The following is a 24,153-nucleotide window of genomic DNA, read 5'->3' as shown; positions in this document are numbered from 1 at the left end:
AGAGGAGCCTGGTGGGCTACAGTTCAAAGGGTCAGAAAGAGTCAGACACAACTGAAGTGACTTAGCATATCATAAGGGAAAGTTTTAAAGAAATCTAAAATAACACACACTGTGTTCTTACACAATGAACTCAGGATCCTATCATCTTCTCACCTTTGGCAACTATGTGATATTTAATTTGGGGAGATTTTTAAAAATTTGACTTCTTTCCCCAATAATAAGAGTTTAGTGATACTTTCAGATCAAATACATCCATCTGAGGTACACCTACTAGCAAAGTATTACTCCTTTCTGTACTTTGATTGCAGTGACTTGGCCTTACAAGGTTTTTTTGAAGCTACTTGATATGGTTCGTGAGTATTTATTCTCATATTAATAGGTGCAATCAATAATCCTGCAATAATTTTGCAGAAATGATGTTTTAATTAGGCAGCAGTTGGCACCTTAAAGGCCAGAATGTTTAACCACCAGAACATCATCGGCTCAAGCAGCAGATGGAGGGCAAGAAGGTTGATCTATATAAATGATCTAGTTGGGAAGGAAATTGGCCATCATGCTTACTTATTATTATCCCGTAAGTATTTAATGTATCAGTGAAGTGTGCAAATCTTCCACAAGCATAATGCAAAAAAATATGAGAAACAACTTTAAGAACAAACTGGAGAGAAACGACTGCGAGGAGAGGTCCCAGAGGAGACTGGGGATGATGTTCCGTGATGAAAGGAAAAGCAAATGTGAGAGGTAAGGACAGTAGGAGGAGACGGCAAAAGTCCAAGCTGGCTTCCTCTTCGCGGAGTCGAAGTGAACTCTGCATGTGATAAACAAGTTATCTTTTGAGTTTTCTGTTTCTGTTTTGTAGTACCAGACAAGATGCTAAGGAAAAGAGGGTTGAATTCCTGAGGGCAAGAACTGTGTATATGGAACCTAGCCTAATGGCAATACTACAGGTGCTAAGTATATACTGATTTATCTCCATCATTCATTCTTTATTTTATTTTTTATTTTTTTATTTTTTTATTTTTATTTTTTTTTTATTAGTTGGAGGCTAATTACTTCACAACATTTCAGTGGGTTTTGTCATACATTGATATGAATCAGCCATAGATTTACACTTATTCCCCATCCCGATCCCCCTCCCACTCTCTCTCAACCCGATTCTCTGGGTCTTTCCCAGTGCACCAGGCCGGAGCACTTGTTCATATGGCATCCCCTGGGCTGGTGATCTGTTACCATAGCTAGTATACATAGCCTGTTCTTTTGAAACATCCCCCCTCACATTCTCCACGAGTTCAAAGTCTGTTCTGTATTTCTGTGTCTCTTTTTTCTGTTTTTGCTATAGGGTTACCATTTTTTTAAATTCCATATATATAATGTGTTGTATGCTGGTAATGTTCTTTTCTTTCTGGCTTGACTTCTTCACTCTGTATAAGGGGCTCCAGTTTTTCGCATCCCTTGAGGATTGATTCAAATGCATTCTTTTTAGTGGCTGAGTAATATTCCATGGTGTATATGTACCACAGCTCCCTTATCCATTCGTCTGCTGATGGACATCTAGGTTGCTTCCATGTCATGGCTATTATAAACAGTGCTGTGATGAACATTGGGGTGCACGTGTCTCTTTCAGATCTGGTTTCCTCAGTGTGTATGCCCAGAAGTGGGATTGCTGGGTCATTTGGCAGTTCTATTTCCAGTTTTTTAAGAAATCTCCACACTGTTTTCCATAGCGGCTGTACTAGTTTGCATTCCCACCAACAGTGTAAGAGGGTTCCCTTTTCTCCACACCCTCTCCAGCATTTATTGCTTGTGACTTTTGGATAGGCAAGCCATCATGACTGGCGTGTAATGGTAACGTCATTGTGGTTTTGATTTGCATTTCTCTAATAATGAGTGATGTTGGAGCATCTTTTTCAATGTGTTTTGTTTAGGCATGCTGTATGCTCTTCTTTGGGAGAAATGTTGTTTGTTCTTTGGCCGATTTTTGCTTGGGTCAATTTATTTTGTTCTGGAATTGAGCTGCAGGAGTTGCTTTGTATATTTTGAGATTAGTCCTTTGTCGTTTCTTTCTTCCAATTTTGGCTATTATTTTCCTTCTCCAATCTGAGGGCTGTCTTTTCTTATATATATAGTTCTTTGTAGTGCAAAAGCTTTCTAGTTTCATAGGTCACAATTTGTTTAGTTTTGGCTTTATATTTCCAATATTTGGGAGGTGGGTCATAGAGGATCTTGCTGTGATCTACGTCGGAGAGTGTTTTGCCTATGTTCTCCCTCTAGGAGTTTTATAGTTTCTGGTCTTACATTTAGATCTTTAATCCATTTTGAGTTTATTTTTGTGTATGGTGTTAGAAAGTGTTCTAGTTTCATTCTTTTACAAGTGGTTGACCAGTTTTCCCAGCACACTTGTTAAAGAGGTTGTCCTTTTTCCATTGTATATTCTTGCCTCCTTTCTCAAAGATAAGGTGTCCATAGGTTCGTGGATTTATCTCTGGGCTTTCTATTCTGTTCCATTGATCTATATTTCTGTCTTTGTGCAAGTACCAATACTGTCCTTGATGATGTGGCTTTGTAGTAGAGTCTGGAGTCAGGCAGGTTGAAATTCCCTCAGTTCCATTATTCTTTTCTCAAGATTACTTTGGCTATTCGAGGTTTTTTGTATTTCCTCAAATTGTGAATTCTTTTGGTCTAGTTCTGTGACAAAAATACCGTTGGTAGCTTGATAGGGATTGGCTTGATCTATAGATTGCTTTGGGTAGAATAGCACATTTTGCGACAATATTGATTCTTCATCCATGAACACGGTAATGTTTTCTCCATCTGTTTGTGTCCTCTTTGATTTCTTTTCATCAGTGTTTTATAGGGTTTTCTATGTAATCAGGTCTTTTTTGTTTCTTTAGGTAGATATACTCCTAAGTATTTTATTCTTTTGTTGCAATGGTGAATGGTATTGTTTCCTTAATTTCTCTGTTTTCTCATTGTTAGTGTATAGGAATGCAAGGGATTTCTGTGTGTTAATTTTATATCCTGCAACTTTACTATATTCATTGATTAGCTCTAGTAATTTTCTGGTAGAGTCTTTAGGGTTTTCTATGTAGAGGATCATGTCATCTGCAAACAGTGAGAGTTTCACTTCTTCTTTTCCTATCTGGATTCCTTTTACTTCTTTTTCTGCTCTGATTGCTGTGGCCAAAACTTCCAACACTATGTTGAATAGTAGTGGTGAGAGTGGGCACCCTTGTCTTGTTCCTGATTTCAGGGGAAATGCTTTCAATTCTTTAGCATATGGGATGAATACCTGCTGTGTGCAAGGAACTGTTCTAGGTCGAATGTTCGAAACCACAAGAACAAATGCTTGTGGTTTGACAATTGCGGTCATCTGACTGTGGAACAGTCCTCAGCCTAGACTGATAAGGAAACTTTCTCATCCTCTCTTGTTCCAGGCAAGAGTTAGGACCTCAGAGGCAAAGAAAAGAAGGGATATAGGTTTGCAATCTATGTGTCCTAATCCTCAAATTAAAGTCAGCTTCTCTTGTTGCTGTTAAAGTTAACTTTTGTTGTTGCTGTTAATTTTCTATTGCTTGTGCATGACAGACTAATCTAAAATCAGTTTTGGGGGTTGTTGTTAATTAAAGCTAATTTTTGTGGTTGCTATTAATTTTCCACCGGTTGTGCTTGCAAGATTGTAAATTAAGATTAAGACCTGTTTCAATAGTTCCAGATATGATGGAGTGGTAAAATTCTTAACTGAGTAAGAGAAGTGGTTACATATGCATAACCAGAACAAAAGGTGATAATTTTATTATATCTAAACTCTTTGATGTCAAGTTGGAACTGTCTTCCCTATTCTTAGTATTTATTGAGTGAATGACTCAAGGCTAAGATTTAAGTCATTTGAAATATGAAAATAATGTTACTTATTTTTATATCTAAAAAATGAATCCTAAATGGAACAGAGTATGGCAGCCAAGAAAAATATATATTTTTTATGAGTTGATGTTATAGGTAGAGGGTATTCTTCAGTTTTGAAGACTGCACAAGAGAAAATGCACAGTAGCTGATAGCATAATTTCTGATGTTGCAGAAGCAAAGCTCTTAGCCAGTCCTGCTACTTGAAAATCACATTATTACATTATTATTTAGTAATGAACTACCTATTGCAAGTGTATTATTATATATGAAGATTTATCATATGCAATCACATACACTCCAGTTAGGGAAATCTAATATCAATTCCTAGCTCTGCTACTAACTAGCTGTATGATTTTGACCAAGCATTTAATTTCTTAGGCTTTGGTACTTTCAACTGAAAAACTGACAATGGGCTGCATAGCCACAAAAAAAATATCCCACTATGCATAGTCAAAAAAATAAACATGTTAAAAATTTTAAATACAATAAAAAGCATGAAGTATATTTTCTATCTTCTGTTTCTGAAAGCACTTTCCACATTTTTTTTTTGATAACACTAAAGAAAAGAGTCATGGAAGAGATGTAACAAAAAGAAAAGTATTCTAATGTACTTCCGGAATACAGAAGATTCCTAAACAAGACAAGTCTTGAACTCATCCACAGAAGGAGATCTATCATTGTCCCCCTACAGAAGACCATGATTCCCCAGGCTCAGGACTTCCTGGAGTTGTTAAGAAAATTAATCCAGTTAAGAGGATATACAAGGAGATAATGGGCTTCCCCAGGTGGCTCAGTGATAAAGAATTTGCCTACAATGCAGGAACCTCAGGAGATACAGCCTCAATCCCTGGGTTGGGAAGATCCCTGGAGGAAGGCACAGCAACCCAATCCAGTGTTCTTGCCTGGAGAATCCCATAGATAGAGGAGCCTGGCAGGCTACAGTCCATGGGGTCGCAAAGAGTGGGACATGACTGAAGCGACTTAGCAAGCATGCACAAGGGGATGTATGAATCAATGAATAACCCACCTCACCTCACTTTGACCTCTAAGGAACATATGAAAGGCAGAAACTGGAAAGTGGTTAACGCAAACACATTGCTGATTCATGGGACCATGACACATAGGGGAACTACGCTATGGAAAATTTAGGGGAACAAGTTAACTTCTTAGACTGTTATGGAAAGTGGAAAGTACCAATCCTTTGGTTTTCCAGGGATTCCTGTGGTTTTAAACTCCAAGGACACCTTGGAAGTTTCTTTTTTCATTAACATCTACCTTTATCTTCCTCCAGAAGATTTCTCACAGCCCTGGCTCCTGCTGTACCTCCAGCCTGGGGAGGAGTGCCCAGGCCAGTTTTTCCTTCTAAAAATTGGGCTTTGACTCCCTCTGCGATCTCAGGACCAAGTGTGTTTCTTTGACTTTATACCATTTCAGGAACGGAACTCCATCAGGTCCAACCCCTGGACACTGGAGTGGGTTCACTGTTAGCATGGTCGACTCCCCAACCATTCAAGTAATTTATTAAATCCTATTCTTGAATAGAACTGAATCCTAGTCAGGTTTCCTCTTCAAAGTTCACTTATGCTGCTTCAAGAAAGGAACCATTTCTGAAAGAGCTGTGCTACTAGTTGATCAGACCCCCCGCATGTGCTCTTGTGACGTGCTGATGGAATGGTGACGAGATCCTGGAGAAATGTTTTATTGATCACAAAACTTCACTTCCTTCCTTGGGTTTTGTCTCTAAGATTATTTTCAACTGTTTATTATATACATTCTTAATGCACTGCCTTGATTTCAAAAGGATTGCTTCTTTGCGAAGGAAACATTATTATTATGTTGGACCCAGACACATCTTCTTGCAGAGAACTTCTACTGGGTTTAAAACAAGCCTTAGAATCTTCAGATGGATTTGATAGCCATTCTTAAATAAAGGAATACTTCCCCCAATTATTTATGTTACGTGACTTTCTAAAGGAATTTAAGAGTTTGAGGATGAGCGTTATAAAAATGCATATATAAACAGTCATTATATAAAAGTTAAGTAGCCCATAGAGCACTTCATTATAAGCTCTCAACTATCTCAACTGATGAAGTATCAGAATATGGCACTTTTTATTCCGCTGATCATTGTTTAATGCTTCCTGCAACAAACATGACAACTGCTATACACTTAAGATGTATATTCAGCCTTGGAAATATGCAGTAAGACTTAACATTCAGAATAACAATATTTTATATGGATACATTTGCAACTTTTTCATCATGAACACAAAAAACTCCAAGCAAAGCATGTGTTTATCATACCCACAACCATTGTTAAGTCCTGCATCAAATCAATTCCCCACACCCAGGAGTCCCCTGATGAGCTGCATAAACTGATCAGTAAAATATGATTATGCATGTCAGCCCCACTGAAACAGGAGTATTACCCTTCATGGATGACAGCTGGAACCAAGCGCTGAGGATAAAAGTTAAAGTAAGCCTAGATCTCTAAATGGCTATCCAATTGACCTGCCTTAGATGAACCTACCCCTTGTGATAACAATGGTGAATCATTACTGTGACAAAGGGCACTCACTGCATCTAAGGCAACGGTCAGGAAGAAAGTTTCCTCCTGCTGTCTAACTTGGGCCTTAGTCTGTTCTGCAACAGCAAGGGTTTTATTTGGAGATAAACAAATCCATGTTGAGACTTATTCTGTTGTCGGCACACCGGAGAACATCAAAACCTATTGCTGTATGAAGTGACCATCAAAGGTGGAGGCAGTTTGGGGGAGGGAGTGGAAGGAATTTCCAAGGATAAGAAGTCAATGTTTATTTATAGAAAGTATTGTTTCCTTTAAATAAGATTCTGACCAAAGGATTGAGCTTTCATGACCAAGGATGAAGTAACAGGAATAGTCTGAATTAGGAAATCTTAGCAATCAATATTCCTGTATAGGATTACTGATTTTGTGTACATAGCAGCCAGCAATTTTGATTGCAGTCACAGTTGTAAGTTTACATATGAAATTTTCATGAGTAGAATTATTTCAACATTGTACCTCTGGTGTACAATGTCATGAACAAGCCTGGTCTTTATACACGGGATGGCAGTATACACAGTGGGAGTAGGAGCAAACCTCTGGAGACAGGGTTTGAATCCCCGCTTAGCTCCTCACTGGCTAAGAGACCTTGAACAAGTTTAAGTCATTTAACCTCAGCGTACCCTAGAGCTAAACCTGTAACTCAGGAACAAGAATAGAACATACCTCTTTTAGTGGCTGTGAGGATTAACTAAGAATCTTTGCATGGTGGCTGGCACATAAAATAAATATTTCAGTACTAGCCGATATCATTGCTCAGTAAATATGGATCAAGTACCTACTAAGTACCAGGAGCATATGACTCTACTATAGGAAATATTAATGTGGCCTGAAATTTCTTTGCACTGTAAATATTAACATTCTGTATTTCTAAAATTCCTTGTTTTCTTCTAAAATAGGGAAGTGTCTCTTCACATGAGTTCTTTTTTTTCGCCAAGTTTTAAACAAGAAAACTGGTTAAAAGAGAACAATCTAACATGTGCATGAAGCTATGCTACCTTTTGTTTCAGTAAGGGTCTCTTATCCTATGAAAATGAAAAATCCAATTTTTATTTTTAAATCAAAGGAGCAATTCCCCATGTAATATCATTTGGCGTTTACTCTGTTCAGACTTGGAAGGTAAAACCAATTCTTTGGGTCACTGGACTTGAGTTTTACTTCAAAAATAAGTTATAATGGGTAAATGGAATTAGTCTAGAAGCAAAAGAGAGATTTCCTTAATCATGTCTAGCTTTAAAATCACCCCAGAGGTGACCAACCTTCCTAAGGCAGCGGGTCTAAAATTAGGCCTGATTTCTGTGTAGGGAAGAGGCAAGGAGCCTTTAAGCAGGAGGCAGAGGTGGGGACCCTGTGGCTTTCATTTGACAAAGCCCCCAGCAGGCCCTGGAGGAGCAGGGAGCAGAGCTCAGAAAATAGGATTTCCCACCTTAGAGTCTGTGGCTATGCCGGTCAAAAGCCTGTAAGGCAATTTAACAGATGTGAAAGGTAATTACAGGAGACTGGGAAAGACAGAGGGGACAAAAGAGAAAGTGGGGGATGGGGGGAAGTGCAGGAAGAAGCGAGTAAAGAACCAGGTATTCTTTAAGCAAGTATTCTTTAAGTCAGAAAAACGGAAAGCCCACAAATAACAAACTTTTACCCAGAGTAAGTGACCCACAAAGCACCATGATGTTGTGCTTTTGTATGACCACAAAGGGAAGAGAAATACTAACTACCCAATATTTTTTAAAAAAGAGAACAGGGTGTATTGGGTTATCTCCTCTGTGGTTTAGTTGTGTAGTTCTATCTTCTGGTGGCTCAGAGACAAGAGAGGCAGTTGAGAGAGAAACCAGAGGACTTGTGGAGAGAACAGCACAAGCAGGAGAATGCGCGGCACAACAGTCAGAAAGGAGCGAGGGCGATGGTTGAACCTACAGCTGCTGCAGGACCAGTAGGAGACTCGAAGATTCGGAAAGAAAGGAGTCGGGGGGTCGGCGGTGGGGGGAAGGTTGGGGGTGGGTTGGGGGAATCCAAATCTAATGGCCCAGAGCAGAGTATTTCCAGAGGTGACATATTTTTTTAGACTTCTATACACAGGGCATATATATGTTAGAGACGATCAGCATAAAAGGGAGATACACTCATATTAGCTACACATACATGCATATACATCCCATGTCTCACAGCAGTAAGAACATTAAACTGTGTTAGGTAAACATATGCTATATGCTTATGCATAACCTGAGTTTAAAGAGTGGGATTCCGCAACTCTTGGTTTAAGAAAACCATTCTCCATCATGACTATAAAGTTTAAAGGAACTGGATGAAGCTCAGAGCTACCCAAAATTCAGAGTAATAGACTCCCGGCCCTTCACTCTCAGTAAGCTGTCAAATTTGTCACAGAGAGAGCATCAGTGATTGTAAGAGGAATGAATGAATGACAGAGGCCCCTGAAACGTGGAGAGGGAAGGGCTACTGACTCTGCTAGGATTCCAACCCTACCGTTTGCTTTGCCTGGGACTACTCTAAGCTTCAGCTACTTCATCTGTGAAGTCTAGGTGAATATAAAAACCTACAGCCCATAGTTTGGGAGAATTCAATGAAAAAACTGAAATAGAGATTTAGTCCAGTGCCTATATGTAACACTTTCCATTATATGGGCTACCTGCTGGCACTGTTATGGAGCCCATCTCAGAGTGCGAGGTGTAAGATCTGTCTTGGTCATTGATTTTCCGGTCTGTGGATGCCTAAAGTTAAGGTTGAGGAATGTGTTAGATCTTGAAATTGCAAAACTACAAGCTTTCACAATATTAATATATATTTGCAGTTGATACCTCAGCAAGATATTGGGAAGGCCACAGGTAGACAAAAGATAAGAAAGGAACTCAGAAAAGTAACTCAGTTTACTTCCCAACTCGAGCATAACTGTGGTCACTTAACAAATTCCCTTTTCAAGAGTGACTGCGTCATTAAATGAGGATACATTTTGGGGGCACTGGGACACTATTTAATTGCAGGCTCCAGCAAGTTATTAAGTGAGGCCCTAGTGATTTGAAAACAATTAATGCGTCATTTAATGAATTGAACACCCGCATATAGGGAGGAGCCCAAGTGGCTTGAATGAGTTAATGCATGACCCTAAGTGCACAATTAATAACAGGAGTGTCATGGGCATTAGGAGAAATAAAAGTAACTGACAATGGAAAGAATCAACAGAGTTTGTCACCATATAATTTTAAAGAGTGTACCAAAAAAAGAGGGAGTGTACCACTTCCAAAAGATTTCAAAGGGCTATTAAGCATTTTATAAATAAATCCTAACATAAAAGAAAAATGAACACTAGCACTGAACTGAACCATCTTCCAAAAAAACAAAAATTGGTCTCTATTGTACTATCATAAAAATGTTTCCCAGAGGTAAATGGTTTTTTTTTTTTTTTCAACTAAATCCTGTAGAATGTAAAATCAAACCACGGGCTAAACTCAAAAAAGAAATTTTGTATCGAATTAGTCCAAAGTATTTAATCAACACACACAGAGCCGAAATTCACTTGGAGATGGCCTCCAAAGAATGCCTGTGCACCATCAAAACCGCCTCTCCTGCTCTACACGCTCTGCAGGTAGAGATTGTGCCTGATCTGCAGCAGGTGTCTCTCTTTAATGGCACTTTCAGTAACTGAACTTTTTGTTGATTTTATTCCCCCTCCCCCTCTACCCTGGCTCTTCCCCGTAGCTCAGACGGTAAAGAATCTGCCTGCAATGCAGGAGACCCGGGTTTGATCCCTGGGTCAGGAAGATCCTTTGGAGAAGGGAATGGCAATCCACTCCAGATTCTTGCCTGGAGAATCCCATGGACAGAGGAGACTGGCGGGCCACAGTCCGTGGGGTCACATAGAGTTGGACATGACTGAGTGACTAACACTACTACTACTACCACCCCTCCACCCCAGATCCAGCCAGACCCATCCCAAACTCCTGCTGTCAGACCCATTTCTCAGATGCCCGTTGCTTGGCCATCTCCCTCTGTGCAGGAATGGGCAGTGTCTCCGTTCCATCTGTCTGCTGTGACGTCATCTGTATCCATACTAAACCTCCCTGATGGGGACCATTTGCCTGTGACCTGCTGCCTTGCTCTGGTTATAATATTGTCACTGAGTCTGCTCCTCTTCTAGTCTCCTCAGCCTACTTCCCCGTCTCTTAGAAACCAATCTAATAATAGGTCTAATTCACCCCAGTCCATTGCACCCTGCTGTAGGGAATCCACTCCTGAGCATTTTTTTTAATCATAATTTTGAAGGCTGTCCAACAGCCTGCTGGAGATCAATAACCAAAATAATTTTAAAAAAGGACTTGGCCTAAAAATAAAATATGTCATTTATGCCCAATCCTATACACAGGTGAATGATTTCCCAGTAATTTTAATATTCCCAGAATTCTCAGGGAGCAAAATTCATATCACCTTCAGTCAGATAAATCTTTATTAAATGATACTTGCTTATCATTCTCTTGGCAAAGCTGACAACTCAGTTGCTAGTTTATTTTTAAAATCTCAAATAAAATGAAAATATGAAAGGAAAGCTCTTCCAATAGTGAATGCTTTTAATTATGGCAAATCCATTAATACTTCCCCACAGATGGACACCAAAGCATGTTGCACTGATAGAAGCAGAGTGATGTGTATTCCTCTCCCCAGGACTGTATCTCAAAGTGAAATTAAACAGTTATAGATGACAGAATGTGGGCTGTGTAGATAATTCAAAATCTTGTTTCCTTCCCTATTTTAGCTGGCTCAGGACTAATGTCATCTTTAAATGACTTATATCCTGCTGATGTTGTCTATGTAATTGTAAAAAACTGTCCATCCTATTTCAAGCAAAAAAAAAACCTATTTTATTTTTATTTTTGTGTCAAATAACCTTAACACTTTTACATTCAAGTAAAAGTCTTAACACTTTGTAAATACTGTCTTTGATACCATTGCTATTTTTTTGAGTGATCCGTATTACTTCATTCTCCACTGATCAACAAGGAACACATTCATATTTAAAAGTAAAGTATGCACTTGTAAGCACGCATATGCCCACATATACACTTTTTATATTTAGCCTCTTCACTCTTGAGCCAAACTCTTGCTTAGATAAAGCCCAAGTTTTAATCACTAGTTTCTCTGATGAGAAGAGTATCACTGAATGCCAATGATCCAGAGTACAATGAACACATTATCTGTAACCACCAGAGAGACATAATTAGAAGATTAAAAAATATACAGAATATCCAGTTCTCTTCAAAGTAGTGTGTTCTGGGGACCCTTAGGTGTTCCTGAGATCTTTTCAAGGGGCCAGAGGTCAAAACTATTTTCATAATATCACTGAGACATTTCAGTTGATACTTGAACAATATGAAGGTTAGGGGCACTGACACCCACTCAGCTGAAAATTCTCACATGACTCTTGAATCTTCAAAACCTTAACTAGGAACAGCCTACTGTTGACTGGAAACCTTACCAGTCATAAGGTAACTTATGTCAACTAAAACATAATTGATTAACACATATTTTGTATCTTATATGTATGACATACCTTTTTCTTAATGTTTTTCAACATTTCCAGGCTGCATGGTTAATATGTCAGTTTTTTCAAATGACCAAAAATCTCCAATATATTTATTTTTTTAAATCCACACATAAGTGGACCTGTGTCGTCCAAATCTGTGTTGTTCAAGGGTCAAATGTATTTATCCATGTCACTCTCATTCTATCATGAGTCTACGGTGGAATTTTCTAGGGGTTGTATGCATGCTCAGTTGCAATCAACTCTTTGCAACCCCATGGACTGTAGTCCACCAGGCTACTCTGTCCATGGGATTTTCCAAACAAGAATACTAGAGTAGGCTGTCATTTCCTCCAGGGATCTTCCTGACCCAGGGATTGAACCCACGTCTCCTGCGTCTTCAGCATGGGCAGGCAGATTCTTAGCCACTGTTCTACCTGGACTAATGTGTAACATAACATAAGGGACTGGATGCTGAAGCATATGGATGAATATAGCCATCTTCCATTAAACTGAACTGGAGAAATGTACAAACATGGAAAATATATTGCCACTCTTCTTACTGTTTTGTCTTCAGGAATATATATTTTTTTTCATTAAACGGCATTTATCTAAACCTAAAATGGGTTTGCTATTTTAAAATGAACTATTAGGTAAATATTTTAATTCATTTTTCATTTCTAGTATAGTAAATACAGAGATATAACTCACAAAAGACAAGTTACTAGAAATTTTTAAAAGCTTCAAGGGATCCTGAGATAAAATCAGACATCTGAGCATCACTGATCTAAATAAAGATGAGCTTCTGCGACACTGACATGTTTGAAGAGGGAGAAGCTGGATGATGGAGATGTATACAGAATTTGAGGCCAGAGAATTGAACTGAGTTTTGATTTTCATTATCTTCTCTTGATTCCTATGATTGTTTTCAAGTCTGGGGAAAAAAAACCCTTTTTTTAGAAGAAAGAAAAAAAAATCATAGGAAAAGACAGACGAAAATATTGATCTCAGGGAGCACTATTTAAACTATTGCAAGATTCCAGAGGGAAAAAAAAGTGACAAAAGTGAATTCTCAGCATTCTTTTCTTCCTCCTCATAGTAAAAGACCAAACCTTTGAGAGAAACCATTATACACTCATATAGGACATTCAGTGACGTATAGAGAAGTAACACAGGCAGACCATGATACTTTTGAGTTTTGAGTTTCCTGCTGTGGATTTTAAATCTTAACAAAACACATCAATACATTGAAAAGAAGAAGGTCAAATTTTGAGGACATCTATCATGACCAGCTAGGCTTTCTAACAGTGACTAAACAAACACCTTCCATGTTTTTTAATCATTCCTTATAAGTCAAGCATTTTTAACTTCTACTGCTTTTATTTTCTAAATAAATTTTAGTTCCCTTGAAGTGTAAGATGAACAAAGAAACCAAAACTCAAGTCCAAGTAAACAATATAAAATAGGACTCTCATCTTATTTGTTCTTAATTTTGTGCTTCTTTTAACACTCGTCAAGGGTTCTTGGCTGGCTTTGTCAGAGTGTTGACTAATATTGAACTTACATTAAGCAAATGCTTTTGACATATGTTACTATTTATCCACAGCTCATCTATTTGATTACAGTAGTTTCTTTGAATCCAGTGCAGAATTTGATATTTGGTTTTATAAGACTTTCACACTATTATATCCAATTCATTGACTCACCTCTACCACACGGCTTCATGACATCTATTTATGGAAGCAGGACAACAGCTGCCTGTTGTCCTGCTGCCTGACTTTGGAGTCAGACAGATCTGGGTTTTAGTCCTGGATCTGCTGGTTGACTATCTGATTTCTCCAAAGACTGACTAAGCTCTTCCTCCATCCTTCCATTATTAGCCTAAACAGAAGGTCCTGATATTGACCTTCTGGACTTCTTGTTCTCTTTGATTAAAAGACGTAAATTCTCTGATCCCTTAGTCCTTATTGCTATATTCAGGTGAACATTCCTACTGCAGAATAATGAATTGAGGTCTAATATGTAAAGCTGTAGCAAAAATAAATGTAAATGAAATTTTTAAGATCTTGTGATGGAAAGCAAGCAAATCTGAATTTGTGTTACCCTGAATTTTATTATAAACATTCAAACTGCTTCAGTACTAACCAGAGTTCCATAATGAGGAATATATCAAAAGTACACTGATCACTTAACTATTCACTTAGAAATTATTCAAGAGCAACTTCAATTGAAACATGTTGAATTTTATACATGAACTTGAGCTGGAATCAGCAGTCAAAAGCTTACCAAAATAGATGTCTACCAGCACAAGATAATTGTATGAAGAGATAACTGGAACATTAAGTTAACCTAAGCTAGGTATTCTTTCAGTCCCATCAGAAAGACAACATTGATAATTTGTAGAAGGTAAATATTTAAATATGGGCTCTGTATAATAATAAGATATATCAGATTTAAAACTACTAACTACAGTGCCCTCCGCAACATAACAATAGTGAAGTTATCTACATTTAATTGCAGTTTTAATAATTGAGAAATTTATCATTTCATTTAGCCCTTCAATTGACCACTAAAGTTCTTTACCCTTTTTCCACTTATTAATAATATAACAGATCTTTAAATTTTGCTGTCTATCTGCCTTTTCAAGCAACTGAGAGTAGCTTTGTAAAACTTTGTAAATGGGATGTTAAAACAAGTTGAGGAAAAGTAGAAAAACTGTTAGAAACTCTGCCACCATAGAGTTGATACCAATCAGCAAATATAACAGCTATTTCACAAAATTACAAAGTTACTTCACAGTTACTAATTCAATCAAACTAGTTTTGTAATTAGCCACAGCTGAAGGGGTTAAAAAGGCTCACAATGTAAAGGACACATTGGGGAAAAAATCAAAAGACTCCATACTTGAAGGAAATGTACATCTTATACACAAAGTTCAGAGGCAAGAGAAGTGGGAGGTATCTAAGACACCAGTTGGGGGTTGGAGGGATTGGGGAAACAACTCTTTTGAAGACTTAAGCAGGTTCAAAGCTCATTTGAGCACAATTTCATTTTAAATTATTCTTCTGTAAACATAATATTCAAAATCTTATATGATTATTATAAAAATTAAATTCTAAAAAATGTAATTATAAAAACTAAATTTTTGAGATAATAATAGGAAAATGTTTTGAAAACTCCTAAGAACTATAAATACATGAGGCTATTTTAAAAATTATCTAGCTATAGTATTTTAAACAATCCTGAAAGAAACAGAAATTGAGATGACAAAGAACATTCCAGGGGTAACAACAATTTGAAATAAGGGAGAAGCATTAAAGTTCAAATATAGTGTAAGCTGACTGGGGCATAAGTCTAGACAGAGAACGAGTCAAGCAAAAGAAGTCAAAAGAGACAATTTATGAAAAGCTTTGGATGCTTTATTTCATCAGTTCAGCTCAGTTCAGTCGCTCAGTTGTGTCCGACTCTTTGCGACTCCATGGACTGCAGCATGCCAGGCTTCCCTGTCCATCACCAACTCCTGGAGCTTGCCGAAACTCATGTCCATTGAGTTGGTGATGCCACCCAACCATCTCATCCTCTGTCATCTCCTTCTCCTCCTGCCTTCAATCTTTCCAGCATCAGGGTCTTGTCCAAGGAGTCAGTTATTCATATCAGGTGGCCAAAATATTGGAGTTTAAGCTTCAGCATCAGTCCTTCCAATGAACACCCAGGACTGATTTCCTTTAAGATGGATTAACTTGATCTCCTTGCAGTCCAAGGGACTCTCAAGAGTCTTCTCCAACATCACAGTTCAAAGCATCAATTCTTTGGCAGTCAGCTTTCTTTGTAGTCCAACTTTCACATCCATACATGACTACTGGAAAAACCACAGCTTTGACTAGACAGCCCTTTGTTGGCAAAGTAATGTCTCTCCTTTTTAATATGCTGTCTAGGTCGGTCATAGCTTTTCTTCCAAGGAGCAAGCGTCTTTTAATTTCATGGCTGCAGTCACCATCTGCAGTGATTTTGGAGCCCCCCAAATAGTCTCTCACTGTTTCCATTTGCCATGAAGTGATAGGACCAGTCCCATCACTTCATGGCTTTATTTCATAGAGAATTCGAAAATATCCTATCCGCCTAACACACGATGTATGACATTACTAATATTCATAATGTGTGTGTATGTGTGTGTGTGTTTTATGTTGTGGGGTTTTTTTTTTGGGCTCTTAGCTTCCTGACCAGGGATGGAAACCACGACCCTTGCATTGGAAGGTGAAGTCTTAACAACTTCACCACCAGGGAAGTTCCAGTAATGTGTTTTTAAGAGTAAATGTAATTGACAATACATTTCTCACTGATTTCAAATAGGAAAGAATTTTTAAAAATCATTATTCAAGTTGGCCTGTCCTGTAATAGATACAAAGAAAGTGAAAGTGAAAGTCACTCAGTCATGTCTGACTCTTTGCTACCCCATGGACTATACATTCCATGGAATTCTCCAGGCCAGAATACTAGAGTGGGTATTCTTTCTCCACGGCATCTTCCCAACCCAGGGATCGAACTCAGGTCTCCGGCATTGCAGGCAGACTCTTTACCAGCTGAGCCACCAGGGAAGCCCAATAAATACCACAGAACACCAAAAAATAATTCATTAGCATACTTCAAAAAAGTGACACTCAAGCTTTAAAGTACTGATTATCACATTGTGTTGTTAATGTTTTGAAACCGTGCCTGTATATTTTATCCTTAAGGATAGTCAAAAGTGTTATCTTGTATTGTAATTTCTTAAGCAGAATGCTTCTATTGCGTGTGTGCGTGTTTAAGTTGCTCAGTCATGCCTGACTCTTTGCGACCCCATGGACTGTAGCCCCCTAGTCTTCTCTGTACATAGGATTCTCCAGACAAGAATACTGGAGTGGGTTGTCATTCTCCTCTCCAGGGGATCTTCCCAACCCAGGGAATGAACCTGGGTCTCCTGCATTGCAGGCGGAATTGCTACTGTCTGAGCCACTAGGGAAGCCCAAATACTTCTACTACAGAATAATGTCACATGAGTCATACCAACTGAGAATTTGCTTAAAAACCCCCCATAGGAAGATTTTTATTTTTCAATTTCACAACAGAACGAAAGAAAAAAATTCTTAGATCAAGGTTTTCTAAGCATTCATTATGGTCAAGTTTCCTAAATCAACTTACCACCAATGAAAATCACAAGTAGGTCAGCCACAATCTTGCACTGTCTACATGTCACCTCTATTACCCACAATAGGTTCCAAACTGGTGTCCCACTATCACTTCCTTCATATTTAAACCCATCTTAGAGAACAGAGCTAAATTAGTCCTTCTGAACACACTTTCATAGCATGTTTGCAATATGATGTGTTCAATGGATTCCTGAAGGATTTTTGCAATATGATGTGTTCAGTAGGATTCCTACTGAAGTAAGTATAACCTCCTCAGCTGGATGCAAGGACTTCTACAATATGGTCAGGGAGTGGCTCATCTCCTGAGTCCCTCATCTTACCCCTATGTCTACATGATAGTCCACAATTCTGAACTAATTCTTATTTGTTGAATATGCCTTATGATTTCCCAGAACTATACCTCTGATGATGCTCTCCCTTCCCACAAAATAGGCACTGCCTGCTCACTGCACTTAGCAGCATCAGCCCCACCCCCCACCCCCGCCTTTTTTTTTACACTTCTACTGGTTCCATGCACCTTCTCTGTCTGGGCGACAGATATCCTTCCAGGGTCATCCTTCACTTGGCAACTCAACCAGGCAGATGCTGTAATTTCTTCGACGAGATAAGCTGGCGTCAATCTCTGAATTTCTAGAGTGCACTTCAGCTTCTAAACTGTTTGCTCACTTACTCTGTTTCCAGTTCTATTTGTTCTGTCCTTCATCCTCTCCCTCACCTGCATCCACAGACCCATCTGACTGCCCTGCCCTAAATATCTTTTGGAAGGTAGAAGGGCATAATTAATTCAATCAATGCACAATTTGGTTATATTCTCTTTAAGGCAAAAGACCATGTTTGCTCACAATTGAGTGAGTGTCTTTTGGTGCTTATAAATAACATGGTATCAAAACTACTTTCCTTGCAGCCACTGGTTTTTCAGGACCTAACACTTATTTGCTCAGTTGTGTTCAACTCTTTGCCACCCCATGGACTACAGCCTGCCAGGCTCCTCTGTCCATGGGGTTTCTCCAGGCAAGAATACTGGATTGGGTTGCCATGCCCTCCTCCAGGGGATCTTCCCAACCCAGGTCTCCCACATTGCAGTCGGATTCTTTACTGACTGAGCCACCAGGAAAGCCCAAGAATACTGGAGTGGGTAACCTATCTCTTCTCCAGAGGATCTTCCTGACCCAGGAATTGAACCAGGGTCTCCCACACTGCAGGCAGATTCTTTGCCGCCTGAGCTACCAGGGAAGCCCATAGACTTACCCCATGCAATACTAAAATAGCTGAATGGAAAAAGGAAGTTTCAACAAAGTTATATAGAAACAGGTTTTGTATATAAATCACTAAACAATTATATTTGTTAAAATACAAGCACCTGGTAAAGTGTCCTAGTCTATAATGGGCAATTCAAATTTAAAAATAGAATAATTTGATATATATATATATTCACATATAGAGATACAAAACTCATGGACTGCCTGAATTCATAAAACATGGCATCTAAATGTTCTAGATAAATAAGAACTTGCATTTTAAACAGCAAACCTCAGCTGAATGCATTTTATAAGCCCAGCACTATGCTACCCATGCAATATTTTATAGGTTATCAATGCTAATGAGAGCCTAAAAATTTGTAGTGTAATCAGGCCTATACTCTCCATTTTCTTCTTAATGGTGTTCTGCAAAGTTGCAATTCTCAGAGTTCTAATTAGTTGTCCTTGTATTGCTTTATCCCTCTAAATGAAGTATTTTTCTTTACAGGTGCCTGAGAAATTTGTATCCCCAGATTCTGCAATGATTCCCTGGCTGATACCTATTGGCAGAGATAAGAATAGCTAGCTGACTTTAAAGACTGGTCAGGGTGCATGGGTGGTTCAGTGGTAGAATTCTTGACTGCCTAAAGACTGGTCAGTATACCAAAGACAGTGGCATCAATGAAAACTAACGCAGTTTAGAAAAAAATATGATACAAAGGAAACATTCTCTACACATGTTGGAGAGAATCCTTATGTTCTAGCTTCCCCATGCTGTGACTCGTTTGCCGTCAATTCTGAGAGAAAATTAAAATACCTATTGAGAGCTATTTCAAAATATCCTGACACCCAGAAAAAGCCAGAGTTCATTTGATAGTCGTTGCTAATATGTAAAGAGGACAGGGTGATTTGAAACTGACAAATATTAGCAGGAAAAAAAAAAAAACCTCAAAAAAGATGTGCTTGAGCAATAAAAACAAATTGAGCTGAGAAAACTATGCAGTGAGATTAATAAATCAGAAAGACTTTCAACCACTTTAGCTTCAATTAACTATTGGGGGTCAGGCTAGCTCATTGATGGATTAAATTATCCAAATGCCAATGAGCATGTTATATATCATAGGTGTTTGCCTAGAATTGAGCACTGTAGTTATCCAAAGATTTTTCTTTGGGAATTCCATCATTCCCCCCAAAATTATTCTACTTAAACTTGACTCAACCCAGCATTTATTTATGCAGTGTGCAACTTGCAAAGTTTTTTAAATGTTTATTCCCTTTTCAAGAACTATATACATTTTTTAAAAATCTAAGAAGTGGGAATGAGCATTTATAAAGTTAACATTCTAGATGTGTATTTTAAAAATTCTTTAACTTAAGATGTAAATCAAAATTCATAAACATTTTTAAAGTGGAAAAATAATATAATTCCAGTCTTCAGTTTTTATATAAGACCATGAATAATAAAATGTCAAGTCTGATGAAAAGTGTAAGTGATGGTCATGAGATATTTTCCAAGTATTTATATTTAAACATATCTTATAGTCGAGATTTTGTAGGAAATACAAAATTTCTAATTTACTAAGTGGTACTTTTGACATTTTTATTCCTTTGTCAAATTCTTTCTTGTTCAACCCCATTCTAGGTATCTTCGCTTATCCACACCCATATACTCCAATGCATCTTCCCAAAAAAGCAAGGTTGATTCAGGTATTATCTGCTACAGCAATGTTACTCGAGGCTGCTTTAAGCTCCTCCCATCCCCAGGTACTTGTTGGCATTAGGTTAAGTAGCACATATTCTTCCACTGACGTTAACCCCTTCTGAAGACCAAGGAAGAAGAAGGAAAACATATCAATGCTTTATAGAATGTATTTTAACCACTATAATAGAGGGAGATAGAAATTAAGGGGGAGTGAGTGATTTTGCTCCATGAAGTTATCTAGTGACCCAGCTCCCTTCGAGTTTATTCTCCACCAAGGCATTGTCCTTGAATTCCTCGCTAAAGCTAAGTTATCAGCCCTCCATTCTAACCCTCTTGAAGGGGAAGCAGTATTTCTAGGCAATGATGCAGGCACTGCAAACATCATTTCTATGACTGGCAAAAACCTAGTCACATGGTCACACCTGGATGCATAGGTAGGAGAGAAAAAAAATCATTGCTCTCCAGGTGGCCATGTGCCCAACTAAACACTATATTACCCTGGAAGAAATAGAGAATGAATTTTGTGGGCAAAGAGCAAACTAGAGGGTTGTATTTGAATACAATGTAATAGAAATAATGATAATCCAGGAAAGCTTGATGTAGTCCCAGTTCTGATGCTACTTATCTGCATGGATTGGATGCAGATAAGTGGCATTATCTCTCTCTGCCTTATTTTGTGTGTGTGTGTTAGTCACTCAGTTGTGTCCGACTCTTTGCGACCCCATGGACTATAGCTCGCCAGGCTCCTCTGCCCATGGAACTCTCCAGGCAAGAATCCTGGAGTGGGTTACCATTCCTTTCTCCAGGAATCTTCCCAACCCCAGGATCGAACCCCAGTCTCCCACAATGCAGACATATTGTTTACCATCTGAGCCACCAGGGAAGCCCCCTGACATATTTTGGTCATCTAAAAATTAAAGAGTTTTAATCAGAATATTGCTATTGTCATTTTCTCTCCACCGAATTCAATCTTTTTGTATTCAGTGGGATATAAAGAACTTTTATATAGTTCTTTATAGAGAACTTTTGAGGTTATTTGCACATCCTTGAATTTGCAATATAAATTAAATCTTCTGTTTTCTAGGTTTCAATTAGGCAATCTATAGCTAATGTTAATTTAATTAACAAAAGGTGAAATATGTTTTGTATGAGATTTCTTAAGAACCTGCAATGTAATATCACTGATGAAAAATCCAACTTACACAACTGTAACCTAGCCAAAAGATAATATTTAACCTGACAACAGTGAACAGTTGTTAAGAGGCAGAAATGCTTCTATCTGCCAAGAGATAATGTCATAATCAGGAATCTGAGAAACTGTGAAATTAAATGAAAAAAAAAAAAACCCTGATATATTGTGGTTGCTATAACTAGACACGCTCGGGAGTGATTCTGTCACAACTATTCACATTTACTGATGTTTTGTTTCCTCTTGAAGAATTGTTTTTAAAAATCTCTTCCTATTATGAGGAAACTAGACCAACAGCACAGTGTTGGTTGAGAAACCAGACGTTACAGTTTTGTATACATTTCACCACAGTCAAGCAGGAGAATATAATCTAGTTTCTACAAAGATTTTCCAATCCTGATACACAAGTTTTTCTTATTGGTTTCAAAATAATCCTCTGAAGTTAGCAAAACTCATTTTACCACAAAAGAAAAAGATCTCTTACTCTGTAATCCTAAATCCCTCCCACATAACCTACTTTTTTTTCCCCCTTCTGGTTCCTTTTGCACTCTCCCAGAACCATGGTGCAAATAAGACTTGAAAATAAGAAATGGGGAAGGATCAATTATGGACCAGATTTTTGACTCATAATCCCGACCACTGATTACCATCTAATTTTGTGGAGTACATTGCAACAAAAAGCTCCAAACAAATGCTAAGATTTTGTTGTTGTTGTCAAAAGGCAAACGGTTACCAAAAATTTCAGGAGTAAATCTGTATTGAGTGCTTGTGCCTATACCAAGAAAATCAACATGCTGAGCTTTGCTCTCAATTAAAATGCCCCATATTTTATATGACTGAATGAGAGATTATAAAATCTGATTCTCAGACGAACTCAAATTTTATCTTGAAGGAAATCTTACAGTTCAAGGAAACAGAAGTTTTGCTGTTGATTTCTTAGAAAAGTTAAACTAATTATGTTAACTCGTAATTCCATACCCCCTGTAAGACACAAATTCACAGCAAGAACTCTAAATCCCATATGTATTTAGCTGAGCATTCTGGAAGAAATGGAACAGCAATTAGTTTGTGTGCCCGTGCACCCATGCACGTGCATACACACACACACACACACACACACACGTTAGAGAAAATCTTTATTTATATTGCAGTTATTCCAGCAACTGTCCCAGAAAATGCCACTCATTCTTCAGACACATTGGTAAGAACATTCTTTTCACTGATTTCACTGGCTGCCCTAAGCAAAGATAGACACCTGTAATCATAAGTGTGTTTAACTATGCAAACCAGCTATTTATTGGGGTAAGTTCATCTTCAGTAAGAAAAGTTGTAGTTACATGTTCAACCACCTGCTTTTCCTTGGCTACCCAACAGGTAGGTCTGAAATTCGAAAAATATGGATACCTGGTTCCATGATTAAAAACCAAACAACTCTCACGGATCTTTTATCATGTATCCTCATAAGAACTGCAAATGTGTTCCAAGGATTGACTCTCAAACCTTTCCTGACTCCAGATCATTTAGGGCAGTACAAAATACCACATGGCGCCCCCACACCCACCTAATCCCATTTTGTAGTGGAAACAGATCTTTGTAATACCAAAGAAGTAACGTTTAATGAAAGAACAAATTTTATACATTGTTTACATTATGATTTTTTTAAACAAACTTTTTGCATCAATTCCAGAATCACTGTAAGTATTGAAAAACATTGGATTAAAGAAGTGATTCTCCCCTAGTAGAAAGCCATGTTAGATCCATATCACCTCTAAGTTTTACACAGATCTTCTACCAAAAAGAAAACAAACAAGCCTACAGCTCTGCTAGGTGTGTAATACAATAAGCACAGACCCGGCAACTTTGCACAGAGCAAAGCTGTCCTGCTCCCAGCACGCCTCTGGGCACCCCTCCCCCACCCTAATCTCTGCAGCAAAGAACTCTGGGAACTCCGAGGGCAAGCATCAGCCCTGAACTGCGGTGCACTTTGGCACACGTGATAAAAACACTCCATGAACACCCTTGTTTTGAACCAGCAAAGACCCTTTTGCAGTATTAGGAGGTTTTCTGTCAAAACAATTCTTTGTGTAAACAGCCAAAATGTTCTGTGAGGAGTTTGTGCAATCATTTGAATCAGCATAAAGATCAGACAAGTGGAAAGGGGGAGTTGACAAAACAGTCCCAGACTCCTCCTCGCATCCTGGTGACCTTCAGGCAGATCCAGAGAAACTTTAAAAGCATTTCTCAGGGTGCAACAAAATGCAGTTCTCTACATTTGGGTTGACTGAGCCGAGAGGAAAATCTATGTCCCGTGACCACAGAGCCTCGTGGCTGCAGAACACCCTGGAGGGAGGTCATGGGCATTTACCCAACCTCAACCACCCCCACCTTGATCCTAACTCTCCGCCCTGCAGCCCCTCACTCCACCCTGTTGCCCAACTCAACAGCTGCCGCCCTCTCCCTCTGGAACATTCCAAGGCTCCAAACCACATTTGTCTAGGTGTGGCTGAGACACTTCTCTACTGAGTTGAGCTAAGCCAATGTCGAAATTTTTCAGAGAATTTTACTAGGCATTTAAGGGCAAAACTACAAAAAAACAGAAATAAGTACAGGGTGTTCTTAGGATAAAAGAACTAAAGATGGACACCATCTCTGCTGGGCTGATTCTCTTCAAGAAGCCAAAGATTTATTCCCTGTTCTGATTTTCATTCCTGCCAGGTTTTGATGTTCTTCTGGCCTATTGCATTCTCTAACAGGGCTGTCACCACCGTCCAGTTAGTGATATTTTGTGATCTCCCCAAACCTAATCTCAGTATTTTCTTGACAT

The 24,153-nt window shown here is 38.5% G+C and overlaps 1 protein-coding gene and 1 long non-coding RNA gene across 3 annotated transcripts in view; both read right to left on the bottom strand.

Annotated features, from left to right (window-relative positions):
* Positions 1-24,153, bottom strand: part of PLXDC2 (plexin domain containing 2) — a 429,365-nt gene that overhangs the window by 355,554 nt on the left and 49,658 nt on the right. The window lies entirely within an intron of this gene.
* The window catches only part of LOC122448111, a 34,621-nt gene continuing 31,305 nt past the window's right edge, over positions 20,838-24,153 (bottom strand). Inside the window, exons 2-3 of the long non-coding RNA XR_006271506.1 lie at positions 23,749-23,754; positions 20,838-20,874 (exon numbers count right to left, since the gene is read on the bottom strand). This is a non-coding gene — a long non-coding RNA (uncharacterized LOC122448111). The remainder of the gene's footprint in view (positions 20,875-23,748; positions 23,755-24,153) is intronic.

This window comes from Cervus canadensis, chromosome 10, assembly GCF_019320065.1.
Source record: "Cervus canadensis isolate Bull #8, Minnesota chromosome 10, ASM1932006v1, whole genome shotgun sequence".
NCBI classification, from domain to species: Eukaryota; Metazoa; Chordata; class Mammalia; order Artiodactyla; family Cervidae; genus Cervus; species Cervus canadensis.
This window is presented reverse-complemented; position numbering and strand designations above follow the sequence as displayed.